This window comes from Silene latifolia, chromosome X (assembly GCF_048544455.1).
Source record: "Silene latifolia isolate original U9 population chromosome X, ASM4854445v1, whole genome shotgun sequence".
Classification (NCBI taxonomy): domain Eukaryota; kingdom Viridiplantae; phylum Streptophyta; class Magnoliopsida; order Caryophyllales; family Caryophyllaceae; genus Silene; species Silene latifolia.
Genome location: NC_133537.1, coordinates 175,742,528 through 175,752,972, shown reverse-complemented (window position 1 = coordinate 175,752,972; position 10,445 = coordinate 175,742,528).

Sequence of the window (10,445 nt, the reverse complement as noted above, 5' to 3'; positions counted from 1 at the left end):
GTGAATATCTCCTTCCGGTCTCAACTCGCCTTAAGCACAAATAGCTTAGCTTCCGCCCTCACTACGGTGCCCTAATGTTCGCTACGAGTCTCACCCTTTCCAACCTTCCGGTCCAGGTCAAGGTTTACTATGGTTAAATGACTAATTGCGTCGACTCAATTAGACAGAAACAATTAAATGTAGCGATTAACAACATAAACTACACAAGCATTAAACCTAATAAAACGATTACTATTCCTTCATAATCATGGATTTCCTAGTCTTAGCAAAGGAGATTAGCTACGTATCATCATCGGATCAACAACAATAATGCATAGATAATAGAAATTAAACATGATAATAATAAAAAGAGAGATTCAAATAAGCAATTGCAAAATAAAAGAAGAGAGAAAGTAATGGCAACAAAATAGATTAAGATTAAGAATTAAAAGGAAGTATAGTACCGATTATAAGTTCCGAATCCGAGTAGTCTAGAATAGAAGAGAGAGTAAAAGGAAACAGAATAAGTGAGGAAGAGACATGAGAGTAACGCAATCTACTCTCTAAAATAACACACGAAAATCCCTTCCTAAACCTAATCCCCTAGCCTAATTACAAAGCCCATATGAAAATAGGCGGAAAAACAACTACAGGATAAAAACCCCTCGATCGAGTGGAATTAAACCACTCGATCGAGGAACTAAGCAACAATTCCTCTCGATCGAATGGAAAAACCGTTCGATCGAGGACTTCTTATAAGGGCCTTCTTGATCGAGTATGAAAACAACTCGATCGAGTGAAACTCCAAGAGATAAAGCATTCGATCGACTGAAAAGAGGTCGATCGAGCTATATTAGTGCATAAGGCACTTTGACACCTTCCGAAATCAGCTCACGCGTCTTCAAAGTGATGGATTCCGAGCTTTGATTCCTTTTTCTCCATAAATGTATGCAAATGGGACGAGTTTAGGCTTGATTTATCTTCATTTCGGTCCGTACCTGCAATATATACAAGACAAACCAAAGTAGACTATTCGGGGGTATTTCTAGCTAGATGCCACGTAAACTAGTACAGAAATGCGTGGAAAAATGAGGTAAAAACCTATATAAAATACACGCATCAAATCTCCCCAAACCAAACCTTTGCTTGTCCCCAAGCAAACTATGAATGCAACTATGAATAAACAGTGGAACGGGACCAACGCATCAGCTACAAATCATCCGCCAAAACCAGTTTAATGCAACAACTAACAAAGTGGCAAGTGATAAGTGCAAACGAATTAAATCAATGTTTCAAACTTACTGAACGTCCACCTTACAAGACTCAAAGATATCGGACTCTCATGGGTCGCTCATAACTCAAATTTAAGCACAGGGTGAGTATATAAGTGAAAGATAGAAAGAAGTAAAGACACTCACCTAACTCGACCTTTAAGAACATGCCTGCAGTTAACGTGAATAAAGTCTCTAGAACCGTACATATGCATTCCAACCAATCTAATGAACAAGACACATGCCGAGGACTTACTTTTGGGTAAGTGAGGTAATGGGTAAGAAGGGGCTAAGATGAATTTGGAAATGTGGATTAATAGCCAGGCTAGCAACAACGAATCCAAATTATGAACTGCATCCCAATTTCGTACTCAATATAACAAAACAAAATAGTGCAAATTAGATGCACTCAACTCACAATACTCCATAAACTTGTCAACTCCCCATAGGATACAAATAAGACATGGGAGTGAAAATCATTGTAATACTACGGTTTTATGAGTCTCTGGGTACTCTATCGAGTGGGCCTTACTCTGTTGAGTATGAGTATTTTGGATTTTAAAATAGTTTCTGACTGTAGGGTACTCGATCGAGTAGCCTTGATACTCGATCGAGTAGGGGGCACTCGATCGAGTGGCTCGGTTTACGGGTAATGTTTTATCTGGTTTTGTTAATAATGCGAATTAATATATATACCTTTCCATCACTTTCATAATACACTTTTATCAAACCTAATTACTTCAAAAGAGATTTCAAACTACGTGCTTCGCATCGTTCGCATTATTGACAAATCCCGGAGCTTGAGAGGTCGGAATCTATCGTTCCTTATGTCCTTGTGATCCTTGCGTCGAGGGTAAGATCTACATACCGATTTTATATTATTGTATTAAAGTTGTTTAAACCCTAATTTGGGGATTTGGGGGTTTTGTTGGTTTTTGTGATTGTTAGTAATTATGTGATCATATGTTAGGAGGAGAATTCGTAGAGGAGGCTTTTTGATAACAGTTGTTGAGATCGTCTGATTGTTTTGCATTCCAGGTAGGGTTTCCCTACTCAGTATTATTCACATATGTATTGGTTGTGATCTTTGTTTGCTGAGTATTATCATACGAGTATTGTGACAATTGTTGGAATTGCTTACTACTGGTAGTTATGATTGATTGTATCTATCTGTAGTATTCGGGGTGCGTCCCTAGCTGAGTGGGGTCACTTGAGGGAGTGGCTTCAGGCCCATTATTCGCCTTCTGTGGAACCCGCCACAGAAGGGATGTGCACATTAATGGATTTGGGTTATTCGCTCTATGGTATGAGCGGGGCTTAGGTGGAAACGGCTGCGGTCCCCCCACTGGCGAAGTGGAGTAACCTATTGCGACGGGTACTCTGGCAAGAGTACACACTTTAGTGTGTAGTCGGTGATGAGGAGTTGGTTGTGGAGTTTGGGTTATGTGACGGTTGAAATATGTTTGTTTCTGTCTTATAGTAGTTGTGCATGTATGATTGTGTGAATAGTACTTACCTCGTTTTATGGTTTTAAAAACTGTGGTGATCCATTCGGGGATGGTGAGCAGTTGTTGAGCAGGTATGAGTTGAGACATATGGGCTAGCTGGGATGTGTCACCTTCAGATGTTAGAGTCTTCCGCTGTAGCTTGAGTAGTTTATCAAACTTTTGTTTAGTTGTTTTGACAGTTGACTTTGGAATATGTAAACCGTTTTTGGAAGTTTAGTTTATGGATTGTATTCACTTTAAACTTTATACTATTTAAATGTTGTTTCTTTATCTTCTTTTGATAATCATTGCCTCGGGAAACCGAGATGGTAGCACTTACATGCCTTAAGTGGTCCTGGTAAGGCACTTGTAGTATGGGGGTGTTACAAAATGGTATCAGAGCGACGATCCTGAAACCTGTAACTAATGAATCTAATGAACATAGAGAGTCAAATAAAATGAACCCGGGGTAAAAGTTGTAGGAGCTAATGCAAAGGCTTGGGAGACGTCCTAAAGTCGCGAACTCGCCCTGCAATTTTGAACCGGCCACATGGGGGGGGGGGGTATGTGTCGGAGTCGTGTGTGATATCTGTTGGTTTGTGTGTGTACGTAATGATATATGTTGAGAATTGTTGGATGTTGGAAATGGATGATTGGGTGTGTGGTTAAAAGTTGAAGAGGTGTGTTTATATGTGAAATTGAATGAAAGCCATGTTAACTGTTTATAATGTGGCACTTTATAACATGAAGTAATAAATGTAGTTGATTGTATGAGGAATTGCGTAGATTTGCATGCATAGTTGTTGTTATAATGTCAAGATAATATTGAATGCACAGTACGCTGGGGTATGTGTGATAACATGCGGGTAGTATTCACGAGTCTGCATGACTCAATCGAGTGGGGGGCACTCGATCGAGTGGGTGAGGTACTCGACCGAGTGGGTCTACTCGATCGAGTGGGTATTTCACGTTTTCATGATCAGAACCGTGTTTTTGGGTACTCGATCGAGTACATAGGGGCACTCGATCGAGTAGGGGCACTCGATCGAGTGGCATGTCAGCTCGATCGAGTGGGTTAGAGATCAGAAGGTCTGTTTGGGGTCTGGAGTCGGGGTACTCGATCGAGTACGTGGGGCACTCGATCGAGTAAACTCCACTCGATCGAGTAGGTTTGGGCACTCGATCGAGTGGGTTCTGGGCAGGCTGTTTTCGTGTTTTTGAGTTATAGTACGTATGTTTATATCTATCTTTTCTTATATAGTTTCAAGATGCCGCCAAAGAAAACCGCTTTGTATGCGAGAGCTGAGAGCATGAACGTGGATGACATAGTTAAGATGTTGGAGCATCAAGATGCTCTTACGGAGGCCCTTAAGAGAGTGGGGAAGGATAAGGAGGTTGATCACTCTAAGATCAGCCTGTACATAGCAAGGTTTAACCCAAAAGAGTATAAGGGGACCGGGGAGCCAATTCTTCTTGACAATTGGCATTGCGAGATGGTGAACATTCTAGATTTGGTGCATTGTCCAGATGAGATGAGGGTAGAACAAGCTGCGTTCTACTTGAGGGAGGCAGCAGAAGAGTTGTGGGACAAGGTGAAGGTGAGCGCTAGAGAGATGTATGAGAAGCAGGGGCTGCCTGCTATTCCTTGGGAAGAGTTTAGGAAAGCTATGAAGAGGGAGTTAGTGCCGGAACATGTGAAGAGTAAGACGAGGGAGGAGTTTGTTGGGTTCAAGATGACCTCTGAGATGTATGTGGCTGAGTACTATAAGCAGTTTAATGAGAAGTCTAGATATGCTGAGGACATGGGACTGAGTGAGGAGAACCTAGCTCTGAGGTTCGAGAAGGGGTTGACCCCCAAGATAATGGGTAAGTTACCCGTGGGAGTCCTTACTGATGTTAAGGAAGCTTATGAGAGGGCTGGGAGAGCTGAGAGGTTGATAGAGATGGCACGGGAGAGAGGTGTTGAGAAAAGAAAGGCTGAGAGCAAGGGTGGTGGCCAATCTAACTACAAGAATGGCAACCACAATCAGGCTAGATCGTACTCTTCTGGTTCAGGGTTTAGTGTTGGGGCTTCATGCGGGTGTGGTCGGGGTGGTAGTTGGGGTATGACCTGCTTTAACTGTGGCGGTGTAGGCCACAAGAGACATGAGTGCACTAGTGCGGCGAACGGGGGTTACCAGAGATCAGGACAGGGGAGTTTTTCTCAGGGACCGGCACAGAGTTTTGCGAGTAACAGACCAGCTGAGTCATGAGGCAACCGTGGAGGTCAGAGTAATAACGGTGGAGGTAACCACAATGGCGGTAATTCTTATCAGAAACCAGTTACCAACACCAACAACAACCAAGGGTCTGGTGCTAAGCCGACTACTATAGCCAGTACTGTCCAGGGAGGTGGGCAGAAGACCAGTGGAATGCTGTTCATGATGGACAAGCAAGCAGCTGAGGACGACGCACATTTTATCACTAGTACCTTTCTTGTTAATGGTGTTCACACCTTTGTTTTATTTGATTCAGGGGCGTCTCAAGCGTTTGTATCTTCGAGTCATGTTAAACAGTTGGGCTTGAGAGAGTATGAGTCTATAAGTGAGAAAGTTATTATACCTTCGAGAGAGTCTGTAACATGTGGGAGGTTGTTTAGGGATGTATCTTTGATAGTTGGGCAAGTTGACCTACCTGTAGATTTGCTTGAGTTTCCTTTAAATGGTTTTGAGATGATAGTCGGGATGGATTGGTTAGGAAAGAATAAAGCAAAGATAGACTGTCATCAAAAGAAAGTATCTCTGAGAGGTCCTAAGGGCATTAGTGTGTCTTATCGTGGGTTTGTTGTCAAACCCAAAGTTAAGTTGATTGCAGCTATGACCTTAAAGTCCTATCTGAGGAAGGGGTGCCCGTTGATCTTGTGCCATGTGAGAGATGACCGGATAGAGAGTCCGATAGTTGATCAGATACCAGTGATGGGGGAGTTTTCAAATGTCTTTCCAGAGGAAATTCTGGGGTTGCCGCCGAAGAGGGAGATAGATTTCACGGTTGAGTTGAAATCGGGGATGGGGCCAATCTCTAAGGCACCGTACCGGATGGGTCCAAAGGAGTTGGAGGAGCTCAGGAAGCAGTTGAACGATCTGATAGAGAAGGGATACATTAGACCAAGTGTATCACCGTGGGGAGCACCAGTTCTTTTTGTGAAGAAAAAAGATGGGAATTTGAGGTTGTGCATAGATTATCGGGAGTTGAACCGAGTGACGGTGAAGAACAAGTATCCTTTGCCAAGGATAGATGACCTGTTTGATCAGTTGAGTGGTGCAACAGTCTTTTCCAAGATTGATTTGAGGTCGGGGTACCATCAGGTGAAGATTAGGGAGGTGGACATACCAAAGACAGCTTTCACGTCGAGGTATGGCCATTATGAGTATGTGGTAATGCCTTTTGGATTATCTAATGCACCGGTTGTGTTTATGGATTTGATGAACAAAGTTTTCAGTCAGTTTTTGGACAAGTTTGTGGTGGTGTTCATTGATGACGTCTTAGTCTATTCCAAGACTAAGGAGGAGCATGAGGAGCATCTGAGGATTGTGTTGCAGACCTTGAGGGAGCACGAGTTGTATGCTAAGTTGTCCAAGTGTGATTTCTGGTTAGAGAAAGTTGCTTTTCTGGGGCATGTGATCTCTAAGGATGGGGTAGCTGTGGATCCGGCAAAGATTGAGGCAGTGACCAAGTGGGAAGCACCGATGAATGTAGCTGAGATTCGGAGTTTCTTGGGTTTAGCTGGATACTACAGACGGTTCGTGAAGGATTTCTCCAAGATTGCTAGACCTATGACAGCTTTGATGAGGAAAGAGAACAGGTTTCGTTGGGATAAGAGTTGTGAGACGGCGTTCCAAACATTAAAGGATCGTTTGACCACAGCTCCAATCTTAGCAATGCCTGAAGGGAGTGAGAACTTTGAGGTTTATACAGATGCCTCAAACAATGGGTTAGGATGTGTGTTGATGCAGAACGGTAAAGTAATTGTCTATGCTTCTAGGCAGTTGAAGCCTTATGAGGAGAATTATCCTACACACGATCTAGAGTTGGGTGCAGTAGTGTTTGCTCTCAAGATTTGGAGACATTACCTTTATGGGGCGACCTTTAAGGTATTTTCATATCACAAGAGTCTCAAGTATGTCTTCACTCAAAAGGAGTTGAACATGAGACAGAGGAGGTGGATGGAGTTGATTGGCGATTATGACATGGATATTATCTAACATGAAGGGAAAGCCAATGTTGTTGCAGATGCTTTGAGCAGGAAGAGTGTACATTCCTTATGTACAACTATATCTTTGATGAGGTTGAGAGATGAGGTGGGGAAGTTTGGGATACATATGATGCAGAGAGGGGATGCCATGGGAAATTTGACAGTGCAGCCTGATCTTTATGATGATGTACGAGGTAAATAGGCTTTGGATCCTAAGATGGTAGAGTGGAGAGCTGGAGTAGAGAAAGGGACAGTGTCTAGATTCTCTATTCATTCATATGGTAGTTTGAGGTTTGATGGGAGGTGGTGTGTCCCTAATGATGAGGAGCTGAAAAAGACAATCATGACAGAGGCACATTGTACACCGTATTCGGTACATCCAGGTGGTGACAAGCTGTACAAAGATTTAAAGAACACGTTCTGGTGGCCTGGGATGAAGAAAGAAACAACTGAGTTTGTGGCCCGTTGTTTGACATGCCAGAGAGTTAAAGGGGAACATCGACGACCACAAGGTAATATTCAGTCTCTTGAGGTACCTGAGTGGAAGTGGGAATCCATTTCTATGGATTTTATCGTGGGTTTTCCAAAGAGTCAACAGGGTAACTACATGATATGGATTATAGTGGATCGACTGACCAAGTCAGCTGATTTTGTGCCAATGAAAGATACATGGACTAAAGCACAATTAGCTATGGCTTATCAGAAGAATGTGCTAAAGTTACATGGGGTGCCTAAAGACATAGTATCTGACAGAGATGCGAGGTTTATCTCAAGTTTTGGAAAGAGTTACAGGAATCTTTGGGAACGACCTTGAAGATGAGTACAGCATTTCATCCTGCAACAGATGGTCAGACAGAGAAAACAATCAAGACTCTTAAGGATATGTTACGAGCTTGTGTGATGGACTTTGGTGGTAGCTGGGAACAGAGGTTGGATTTGACAGAGTTTTCTTACAACAACAGCTATCACACTTGTATTGGTATGACACCGTTTGAGGCCTTGTATAGGAGGAGGTGTAAGAGTCCGATCTGTTGGGACGACAGTGCTGAGGTAGTGGGTTTAGGACCAGCAATGGTACATGACATGGCTGAGCAGATTAGGATGATCAGGGAAAGGCTGAGAGCAGCTCAGGATAGACAAAAGAGTTATGCAGATCTACATCGCCGGGACATCGAGTTTCAGTTGGGGACAAGGTTCTTCTGATAGTGTCTCTTATGCGTGGGGTTATGAGATTTGGGAAGAAAGGCAAGCTGAGTAAGAAGTTCATAGGGCCATATGAGATCCTAGACAGGGTTGGAGAGGTTGCTTCCCGTTTGGCTTTACCGTTTTCTTTGGATAGGGTGCATAATGTGTTTTATGTATCTCAGTTGCGGAAGTATGTGAGTGATCCGTCACATGTGTTAGAGGCAAAGAGCATAGAGCTAGATGAGTCCTTGTCTTATCTTGAGGTGCCTAAGCAGATTCTTGACCTGAAGGTTAGAAAGACCAGGAGTGGTGAGACAGTTTTGCTTAAGATCCTTTGGTCTAATCATGAGGTAGAGGAAGCTACATGGGAGGCAGAGGAGGCTATGAGAGAGCGTTACCCTTTCCTTTTTTATCAGGTATGTATGGTTACGGGGACATAACCTTGTTTCTTTTAGGGGGGTAGGAGATGATCGCAAAGCATTTTACACCCTTTTTGTGTTGTGTCGGTTTTTTTTGTAGTGGTGAGTTTGGTTAGTAACATGTTTTTATGTTAAGTTTTATGTTGGTTGTTGTGTCGGGAGTGTGGTAGTATGTTTTTGTTTTGTTGTGGTTGAACTTCGGTGTTGAAGTTCTTTTTAAGGAGGGAAGACTATAATACTACGGTTTTATGAGTCTCTGGGTACTCTATCGAGTGGGCCTTACTCTGTCGAGTATGGGTATTTTGGATTTTAAAATAGTTTCTGACTGTAGGGTACTCGATCGAGTAACCTTGATACTCGATCGAGTACGGGGCACTCGATCGAGTATGTTAGGCACTCGATCGAGTGGCTCCGTTTACGGGTAATGTTTTGTCGGGTTTTGTTAATAATGCGAATTAATATATATACCTTTCCGTCACTTTCATAATACACTTTTATCAAACCTAATTACTTCAAAAGAGATTTCAAACTACGTGCTTCGCATCGTTCACATTATTGACAAATCCCGGATCTTGAGAGGTCGGAATCTATCGTTCCTTAAGTCCTTGTGATCCTTGCGTCGAGGGTAAGATCTACGTGCCGATTTTATAGTATTTTATTTAAGTTGTTTAAACTCTAATTTGGGGATTTGGGGGTTTTGTTGGTTTTTGTGCTTGTTAGTAATTATGTGATCATATGTTAGAAGGAGAATTCATAGAGGAGGCTTTTTGATAACAGCTGTTGAGATCGTCTGATTGTTTTGCATTCCAGGTAGGGTTTCCCTACCCAGTATTATTCACATATGTGTTGGTTGTGATCTTTGTTTGTTGAGTATTATCATACGAGTATTGTGACGGTTGTTGGAATTGTTTACTGCTGGTAGTTATGATTGATTGTATCTGTCTGTAGTATTCGGGGTGCGTCCCTGGCTGAGTGGGGTCACTTGCGGGAGTGGCTTCACGCCCATTATTCGCCTTCTGTGGAACCCGCCGTAGAAGGGATGTGCACATTAATGGATTTGGGTTATTCGCTCTATGGTATGAGCGGGGCTTAGGTGGGAACGGCTGCGGTCCCCCACTGGCGGAGTGGAGTAACCTGTTGCGACGGGTACTCTGGCAGGACTGCACACTTTAGTGTGTAGTCGGTGATGAGGAGTTGATTGTGGTGTTTGGATTATGTGACGGTTGAAATATGTTGGTTTCTGTCTTATAGTAGTTATGCATGTATGATTGTGTGATTAGTACTGACCCTGTTTTATTATTTTAAAAACTGTGGTGATCCATTCGGGGATGGTGAGCAGTTGTTGAGCTGGTATGAGTTAAGACATATGGGCTAGCTGGGATGTGTCACCTTCAGATGTTAGAGTCTTCCGCTGTAGCTTGAGTAGTTTATCAGACTTTTGTTTAGTTGTTTAGACAGTTGACTTATGAACATTTAAACCGTTTTTGGCAGTTTGGTTTTTGGATTGTATTCACTTTAAACTTTATACTATTTAAATGATGTTTCTTTATTGTCTTTTGATTATCATTGCCTCGGGAAACCGAGATGGTAGCACTTCCATGCCTAAGTGGTCCCGGTAAGGCACTTGGAGTATGGGGGTGTTACAATCATCTATACAATTGTTTCATTTTTCCGCATATGATTTTTCTTTCTTTTCATATTTCTTTTTCAATTCATGTTCCTATTGCTTCTTTTTTTCTTTTCCACAATATTTTTCTTTTTATTCCCTTCAACTCTTCCACCGATTTCGGAAATCAGATATATAACTAAACTTCAGTAAAGCTTTCCAAACAGCTAATCATCACTTTGGCTATTTGGCTATGTGAGGCTCATG